Here is a 9344-nt window from a genome sequence, read left to right as displayed (position 1 = left end):
TTGTATTATTTATTTCTGACAACTTTGCATTGTCTCTTGTAGAAATTATCTGTTAATGCTCAGCAATTTCTTTCCAATTTTCATGGATTATGAATGCTTACGTTGAAGAGTACCTAAATAGACGTGGCAAGATACTTAAATTTACACGCACACACTCTATTTTTCATAAGAACCAGATATTTTTGCCGAGCCTTGATGTTTTCAACTATTTGATAATTTTAGGCTTAAATGCTCTTAAAATTGTTCTTATTTAGAGAGTGGTTTTTTGCAAATATTTGAGAAGCTACATACTGTATATTTTTCTAGAAATTTTTTTTCTGGGTAAAATTGTAAAATTAAACGAACCTACCTGTAGGTGAAGTTTGATTGTAATTCTGTGAGTCATCGGTCGCGACCGGAGGAGCTGTACGAGATAGTGTGCCGCAGTGCATGTGAACCAGCCTTGAGAGAGTAAAATGGATCAATGACAAGCGACAGGAGGAACTGGGCGGGGTCAATGAAATACTGGGAGGGCGTACAGCTCCTCCGGTCGCGACCGATGACTCACAGAATTACAATCAAACTTCACCTACAGGTAGGTTCGTTTAATTTTACAATTCTATTTCGTCATCGGTCCCAGCTCCCTACAGAGCTGCACGAGATTTTAGAGCAGTCATTGAGACATTTACGTAGAAAACTAGAACAAGCATCAAAGGGTTAACCACTATGATTGTAGAAAAGGGAAGAGGCGCCATTGCATGTAAATCGATACTGGAAGCATATTAATTGGAAAAGAAACCATAAGAAAGCATATTAACTGGAAATTAATGCTGTTCCAAAATTAAAATTATTTTCTGCAGGCAAATTATAGAAACGGCGAAAAGTTTGTTCGTTTGACCACCCTGCAGCTTGCAGAACATCAGCCAAATGATTGCTATTGGAACGCACAGCCTGTGACGTGGATGCGGCCCGAATACTATGGCATTTATACATAGTTGTGTCGATTCCTGCAAGAGCAAGGAATGCTTTACTCCAACGTGCAATTGTGTCAGCTGCAGCAGCGCGATGCGGTTGTGTATGAGTTATCAACAACTGATGAACTCCAGAACGTAGCTTTTCTGTTCGTTTAAGGTATTCTGCTAGGTGGGTATACACACACAGCTTTGGTTCAGCGCAGTACTTTTCAAATCGAAGTGGTTTTTGATGATGGCCTGGACGAGAATGCTTTAACAGATGAACAATGTGAAAGACGTAGCTAGAAGTGGTAACTTCCATTGCATCAATACGTAAGGCTTGAATTGTCTGTCGTCTTTGACCACTCAGCAAGCATAGGAGAAAAGTTAATCGAAGAGTAAGGTCTTTAAGAGTCAGTTGTTCCACGCACGGACAAGAGCGAATGAAATCAAACACAGTATGGACACTCCAAACAGAGTTATACTTCGGAAATGTGGGGCGCAATTGGAAGACACCTCGCATAAAACGTCTGACAATCGGGAGGTTTCCAAAAGATATTTCATCATTACTAGAGTTTAATATGGAACTTAGTGCACTACAAGCGGTGTTGATACAGCTATACGAGAGGCCGGATTCAAAAAGCGAGGTTAGAAAGAGCACAGCATTATGTACATTTGTTTGAACTGGATTGCAGCCATGTCGAGTACAAAAGTCAACCCAGCGTTTTATATGAGTAGCATATTGTTTTTGAGTTGAATCTCGCCACGAAGCCATAATGATATCTACAGAGCGGGTCGTGAAACCCTGCAATGAGAGGGCTTCCCGGATACTAAACAAACCATTAACTGCAGTTTGTGGAGAAGCGGATGTTGTAATTGAGGCATTGTTGGTAACCGCAACAGATTTTTTCTTGGTCTTAGACCCCGTTTACACTGTCCCGTGCAAGTTTGGAACCGTGACAAAACTGTCGCGGTTCGCCCTTGCGTTTACACTAGCACTGTGGAACCGTGACGATTTTGCTCTGCTATCCGGAACAGTTTTGACCCTGCTTTGAAAGCGAACGAATTTTGTACCGTCACGGTTCCGTTTTTGAACGGGACAGTGTAAACACCTATCCGAGACGATTTTGTCACGGATTCACAAAGAGGTCTTTTGTATGGCCGTTTCAGGTAATCGAGGCTTTGATTGTGGCGTAACTACGTTCTCAAATTCTGAAGAAAAGGAAATTCTGAAGAAAAGACGACCACAGAAAAGGCTTGTAGTGTTTCCCAGTCCAAGCCTTGATTGGACTTTGCAGTTTTGTAGTCTAAAATAACACTGAAAATTAAAGCCACCTTGTCTTACGTCCAAGAAAAGTTTTAATCGGTCTTCCGCTCCATTTTAACTCACAATAAAAATTCGATTGTTGACTTCAGCGGCAAAATAAAAGCCTTGGTTGACTAAATACAGCTTCTTCTAAACAATGTTCTACCATTAAATTAAGGTCGTACCGGTACAGTGTAAACGGAACGGCTAAACGGAACAATTTGGAACCGCGACAGTGTAAACACTTGCGAACCGTAACGGTACAAAATTGTCCCGGGACAGTGTAAACGGGGTCTTAGATGGACTGGTGGGGCACACAGCATCTTTTTGAGAATGGGAAACCACGGTTGAGTAGGCCAGTTTGGGGTTACAAGAATTCCGGTTGCTTGATCTTGTTGAATTTTTTGTAGGGCAAGGAGAATGCAGCTAAATGGAGGGAAGGAATAAAACTTTAGATTGCTCCAAGGGAAGGTAAAAGCATTTATTACCTCAGCATTTGCACACAACTGGTTCACATGCACTGCGGCACACTATCTCGTGCAGCTCTGTAGGGAGCTGGGACCGATGACGAAATAGAATTTAAAATAAAGCAATGACTGCTAGCGTTTACGGGCAAACCTGCATAGTTTTATTCTGTTGACATGTTTTTGTTTTTTTCAAAGTTCTCATCTGCAGCTGAGCATGTTCTAGCCTTGTGAAAAATAAATATTCAGGTTATTCGAGGGGGGGGGGGGGCTTATTCGAGCGTGGGGGCTTATTCGAGGATTTACGTTAGTTAATTTCTTTGCTTCGCAGACAGGACAAATACTCTATCTCGGGATGTAGCGAGGAAGACAAATACGATATGTTCATGTCATATTCAATCCAACAACTGAACTTTACAATTTAGATCTAATCATTCTAAACAACATCACAGTTTGTTAATCAACACATCGAAACAGAACAAAAGACATACGGTACAAACAACAGAGTACAAAGATTCAGATAAAGACGATGACATTATTAAATTACATACAATAACAATCAGTTCCGGGAAGCACATGCTACAGGGAATTTTCTAAATGTGCGGTTCAACACAAATTGTGCAGTTTTAAATTCTTTTGTATGCTGTTCTAAAGAAAAATATGTGCAGTTCTAATAGATTAGTGAAAATAGATTAGCCCACCAATAACTATGGCGCGCATATACCGCCAAAAATAGCTCTTTCTAAAATTTCACCAACTCTCTAAAAGTTTAGTGATCTTCTAAAAGTTCAGTTGCTCTGTCTATTCTCGAAATTCCTGTCATTTCCAAAATTTCAACCACCGTTCAACATTTACTAAAATTTCAATTACTTAAGCAACGTTTCTAAAATTCCAATCGCTTGCTCTGCGAGATTTCTAAAATTTCAGTCATGCTAGGTTAGTTCTAATATTGCAACCATTTCTAAAGTTTGAACCCCCGCTCAAAATTTTCTAAAATCACTCAAAAGTTTCAGTGGCTTTTCCAAAATTTCAATGGTGAATGTTGATAGCCTCTTCCTGAACTTGCCAAGCAGCCTCCTTTTTTGCTCCAGCATATAGGAAAGTCATGGCGGTGTCAAGAATAACTCTGTTCCCTGAATAAGTCAGTGGAATAAGTATGTTCCTCTATTGTTGTTCCTGACTAAAAACATCACGTGATTCGTGAAAATGAATACGAGGTTTCCTATGTTCAAGGCGTGGGGTGGATCCAAATACCTGTCTATTGCGACCACCCTATGATTTCGTGAAGTATGGCTGTGTGCTCGACTGTGCGAATATCAAATGGTGTTGCGGACGTATTTCAAAGCTTTTTAGGTTGTTTCGACCCCAAAGAAATTTTTCTAGAAATTTCTTATTTTTTGAGTTTTTTTGCATATCCGGGGTCATGGATTTTTTGAAAGTTTTGAGAGGTACGGGCCTGAAATTCATCGAAAACTCCACAAATGGTGTTGCGGACGTATTTCAAAGCTTTTTAGGTTGTTTCGACCCCAAATAAATTTTTCTAGAAATTTCTCATTTTTTGAGTTTTTTTTACATATCCGGGGTCATGGATTTTTTGAAAGTTTTTGAGAGGTACGGGTCTGAAATTCATCGGAAACTCCACAAATGGTGTTGCGGACGTATTTTAAAGCTTTTTAGGTTGTTTCAACCCCAAAAAAATTTTTCTAGAAATTTCTCATTTTTTGAGTTTTTTGCATATCCGGGGTCATGGATTTTTTGAAACTTTTTGAGAGGTACGAGCCTGAAATTCATCGGAAACTCCACAAATGGTGTTGCGGACGTATTTTAAAGCATTTTAGGTTGTTTAGACCCCAAAAAATAATTTTCTAGAAATTTCTCATTTTTTGAGTTTTTTTTGCATATCCGGGGTCATGGATTTTTTGAAACTTTTTGAGAGGTACGGGCCTGAAATTCATCGGAAACTCCACAAATGGTATTGCGGACGTATTTCAAAGCTTTTTAGGTTGTTTCAACCCCAAAAAAATTTTTCTAGAAATTTCTCATTTTTTGAGTTTTTTTGCATATCCGGGGTCATGGATTTTTTGAAGCAATAATGCCAGCCATGCTGCCACCTGCACTCACTTTCTCGGGGAAATGGTGGAAAAGGAGGCTGCTTGGCAAAGTTCAGGAAGTGGTTATCAACATTCACCATTGAAATTTTGGAAAAGCCACTGAAACTTTTGAGTGATTTAAATTTTAGAAAATGTTGAGCGGGGGTTCAAACTTTAGAAATGGTTGCAATATTAGAACTAACCTAGCATGACTGAAATTTTAGAAATCTCGCAGAGCAAGCGATTGGAATTTTAGAAACGTTGCTTAAGTAATTGAAATTTTAGAAATAGTTGAACGGTGGTTGAAACTTTGGAAATTACTAAAATTTTAAGACTAGACAGAGCAACTGAACTTTTAGAAGATCACTAAACTTTTAGAAAGTTGGTGAAATTTTAGAAAGAGCTATTTTTGGCGGCATATGCGCGCCATACACAACAGGCGCGGATCCAGACCGGTTGCACAGGTTTCAGAAAACCGGTCAAATTCTCAAAGCTTTGTTTCTCTGTGAATTTTGAATCTTTATCTAAAATTTTAATTGCAACTGTAACGTGTTAATGAATTAGTTGTGTTGCGTGATGTATCTGTGATCAATCGTTATCTTTTTGTCAGGTATCTATTGTCTTACGTCAATGTGTAGTTTCCATTTAATCGTTTATGATCGCTGACGATCGCTGAGGATCGCTGGAGTTTTGCAGCGATCTGGATCGCTCGTGATCGCTCACGATCTTTCACGATTGCTGAGGATCCCTGCCTTTCTGGATGCTTCTGGCGCGCTTTGTGCAGATTTCTTGAAATGGCGGATGTAGACGAAAGATTTCTGATGGAAGCAAGCATTTTTGTGCTACTTTTATTGAAGAAGCAAATCGATCGGCATAAGCGAAGGCAGCATCGATTTTGTGTCAGAGAAATTTTTCAGAGAAGAAACGAATATGGTGCGTTTTACACTCTCATGCAGGAATTGCGACTGGGCGATCGTGAATACTTTTTCAGGTGAATACGTGCAAATATTTTTAGGGTAAAATTAATCTTGAAATCTGGTGATAGATTTCTGAATGTTTTCGCATATTTCAATTAAAAGCACCTTATAGGGGTGTATAGCAACACTGATGCATCTTACGTCTGAGGAAAATTGATGCGCAATGTGGGATAGTTGGATCGCTGTGGATCGTTTGGGATCGCTGGAATAGAAATCATTTATATTCCAGCGATCCTCAACGATCGGATCGTTCACGATCGCTGGGGATCGCTACAAATTTGACATGCGGTTTCCATTTGATCGTTTACGATCGCTGCAAAACTCCAGCGATCCTCAGCGATCGTCAGCGATCATGAACGATCAAATGGAAACCAGGCTTAAAAATAAGTTTGTGTTGTCTTGAATCCGATTGAAACACGTTGTTCTATAACTACGCCGTTGTTTTACTTGGCTCAGGTCTTAGGGCCTAAGGACGCCAGTCTCTCCACACTAGCAAAGAACCTAGAACGTTACACAACATTGCTGCTTTTGTCGCAGGGTGAATAAAGGTCTTCTGTTTACATACTGAATTGAGCCCCCACACAATTCCTCATTTCTTAACGACAACTCTCCCTTGTTGCACAGATTCTGACAGAGTTTCCTAAATTCATTTTTCATCCCAAAGTATCCGAGGAATTCAAAATCGAGGAAATCAGTGGCCACTCGAAGTTACAGTTTGGAGTATGCTATCTATGCTCCAATATGGAAACCGGTGGCTATTGTTTTCTGAAAACCTGTGGAAACCGGTGCCCATATGTTTCCCTTATGCAAAAGAACCTGTGGCCAAAAAGCATACTCGATATCGACACTATAGCGCAAAAGTGTGGACGCTCGGTAATCATATGCTGCAACCTGATACAAAGTGAAATATGGATGCAAGTGAGAATCTGAGGTCTTGTTCTGAGGGTCTAAACTTTCTTTTTCGGAAAAATTCGTGGAAAATAATATCGAAGCTGCAAGAAGAGGATCAAAGGACATACTGAACTGAGTGAAAATTTGACATTCTCAATAAAGGGAGACAAATTACAATTTACTTGCCTCATGAATTCTCACTACCAGTGCACATTTCTGTTAATGCTACACATGGGGCATTGTGTGTTAATGGTTCATAAATATTGATAAAAGAAGTACGGGCCTGAAATTCATCGGAAACTCCACAAATGGTGTTGCGGACGTATTTTAAAGCTTTTTAGGTTGTTTCGACCCAAAAAATAATTTTCTAGAAATTTCTCATTTTTTGAGTTTTTTGCATATCCGGGGTCATGGATTTTTTGAAGCAATAATGCCAGCCATGCTGCCACCTGCACTCACTTTCTCGGGGAAATGGTGGAAAAGGAGGCTGCTTGGCAAAGTTCAGGAAGTGGTTATCAACATTCACCATTGAAATTTTGGAAAAGCCACTGAAACTTTTGAGTGATTGAAATTTTAGAAAATGTTGAGCGGGGGTTCAAACTTTAGAAATGGTTGCAATATTAGAACTAACCTAGCATGACTGAAATTTTAGAAATCTCGCAGAGCAAGCGATTGGAATTTTAGAAACGTTGCTTAAGTAATTGAAATTTTAGAAATAGTTGAACGGTGGTTGAAACTTTGGAAATTACTAAAATTTTAAGACTAGACAGAGCAACTGAACTTTTAGAAGATCACTAAACTTTTAGAAAGTTGGTGAAATTTTAGAAAGAGCTATTTTTGGCGGTATATGCGCGCCATACACAACAGGCGCGGATCCAGACCGGTTGCACAGGTTTCAGAAAACCGGTCAAATTCTCAAAGCTTTGTTTCTCTGTGAATTTTGAATCTTTATCTAAAATTTTAATTGCAACTGTAACGTGTTAATGAATTAGTTGTGTTGCGTGATGTATCTGTGATCAATCGTTATCTTTTTGTCAGGTATCTATTGTCTTACGTCAGTGTGTAGTTTCCATTTAATCGTTTATGATCGCTGACGATCGCTGAGGATCGCTGGAGTTTTGCAGCGATCTGGATCGCTCGTGATCGCTCACGATCTTTCACGATTGCTGAGGATCCCTGCCTTTCTGGATGCTTCTGGCGCGCTTTTTGCAGATTTCTTGAAATGGCGGATGTAGACGAAAGATTTCTGATGGAAGCAAGCATTTTTGTGCTACTTTTATTGAAGAAGCAAATCGATCGGCATAAGCGAAGGCAGCATCGATTTTGTGTCAGAGAAATTTTTCAGAGAAGAAACGAATATGGTGCGTTTTACACTCTCATGCAGGAATTGCGACTGGGCGATCGTGAATACTTTTTCAGGTGAATACGTGCAAATATTTTTAGGGTAAAATTAATCTTGAAATCTGGTGATAGATTTCTGAATGTTTTCGCATATTTCAATTAAAAGCACCTTATAGGGTGTATAGCAACACTGATGCATCTTACGTCTGAGGAAAATTGATGCGCAATGTGGGATAGTTGGATCGCTGTGGATCGTTTGGGATCGCTGGAATAGAAATCATTTATATTCCAGCGATCCTCAACGATCGGATCGTTCACGATCGCTGGGGATCGCTACAAATTCGACATGCGGTTTCAATTTGATCGTTTACGATCGCTGCAAAACTCCAGCGATCCTCAGCGATCGTCAGCGATCATGAACGATCAAATGGAAACCAGGCTTAAAAATAAGTTTGTGTTGTCTTGAATCCGATTGAAACACGTTGTTCTATAACTACGCCGTTGTTTTACTTGGCTCAGGTCTTAGGGCCTAAGGACGCCAGTCTCTCCACACTAGCAAAGAGCCTAGAACGTTACACAACATTGCTGCTTTTGTCGCAGGGTGAATAAAGGTCTTCTGTTTACATACTGAATTGAGCCCCCACACAATTCCTCATTTCTTAACGACAACTCTCCCTTGTTGCACAGATTCTGACAGAGTTTCCTAAATTCATATTTCATCCCAAAGTATCCGAGGAATTCAAAATCGAGGAAATCAGTGGCCACTCGAAGTTACAGTTTGGAGTATGCTATCTATGCTCCAATATGGAAACCGGTGGCTATTGTTTTCTGAAAACCTGTGGAAACCGGTGCCCATATGTTTCCCTTATGCAAAAGAACCTGTGGCCAAAAAGCATACTCGATATCGACACTATAGCGCAAAGGTGTGGACGCTCGGTAATCATATGCTGCAACCTGATACAAAGTGAAATATGGATGCAAGTGAGAATCTGAGGTCTTGTTCTGAGGGTCTTAACTTTCTTTTTCGGAAAAATTCGTCGAAAATAAAATCAAAGCTGCAAGAAGAGGATCAAAGGACATACTGAACTGAGTGAAATTTTGACATTTTCAATAAAGGGAGACAAATTACAATTTACTTGTCCATGAATTCTCACTACCAGTGCACATTTCTGTTAATGCTACACATGGGGCATTGTGTGTTAATGGTTCATAAATATTGATAAAAGATGCACTGGTGGTGAAAATTCAGAGAAGTAAGGGGAGAAAGCACCCAAAAACCGGTCAAAATTTTGGCTAGATCCGCGCCTGGTCACAATGATTGGAAAGTAGATTAGTGATCACCT

Source organism: Rhopilema esculentum, chromosome 5 (genome assembly GCF_057945365.1).
Source record: "Rhopilema esculentum isolate cy_ngs chromosome 5, ASM5794536v1, whole genome shotgun sequence".
Classification (NCBI taxonomy): domain Eukaryota; kingdom Metazoa; phylum Cnidaria; class Scyphozoa; order Rhizostomeae; family Rhizostomatidae; genus Rhopilema; species Rhopilema esculentum.
Note: the sequence above shows the minus strand (reverse complement) of the source record.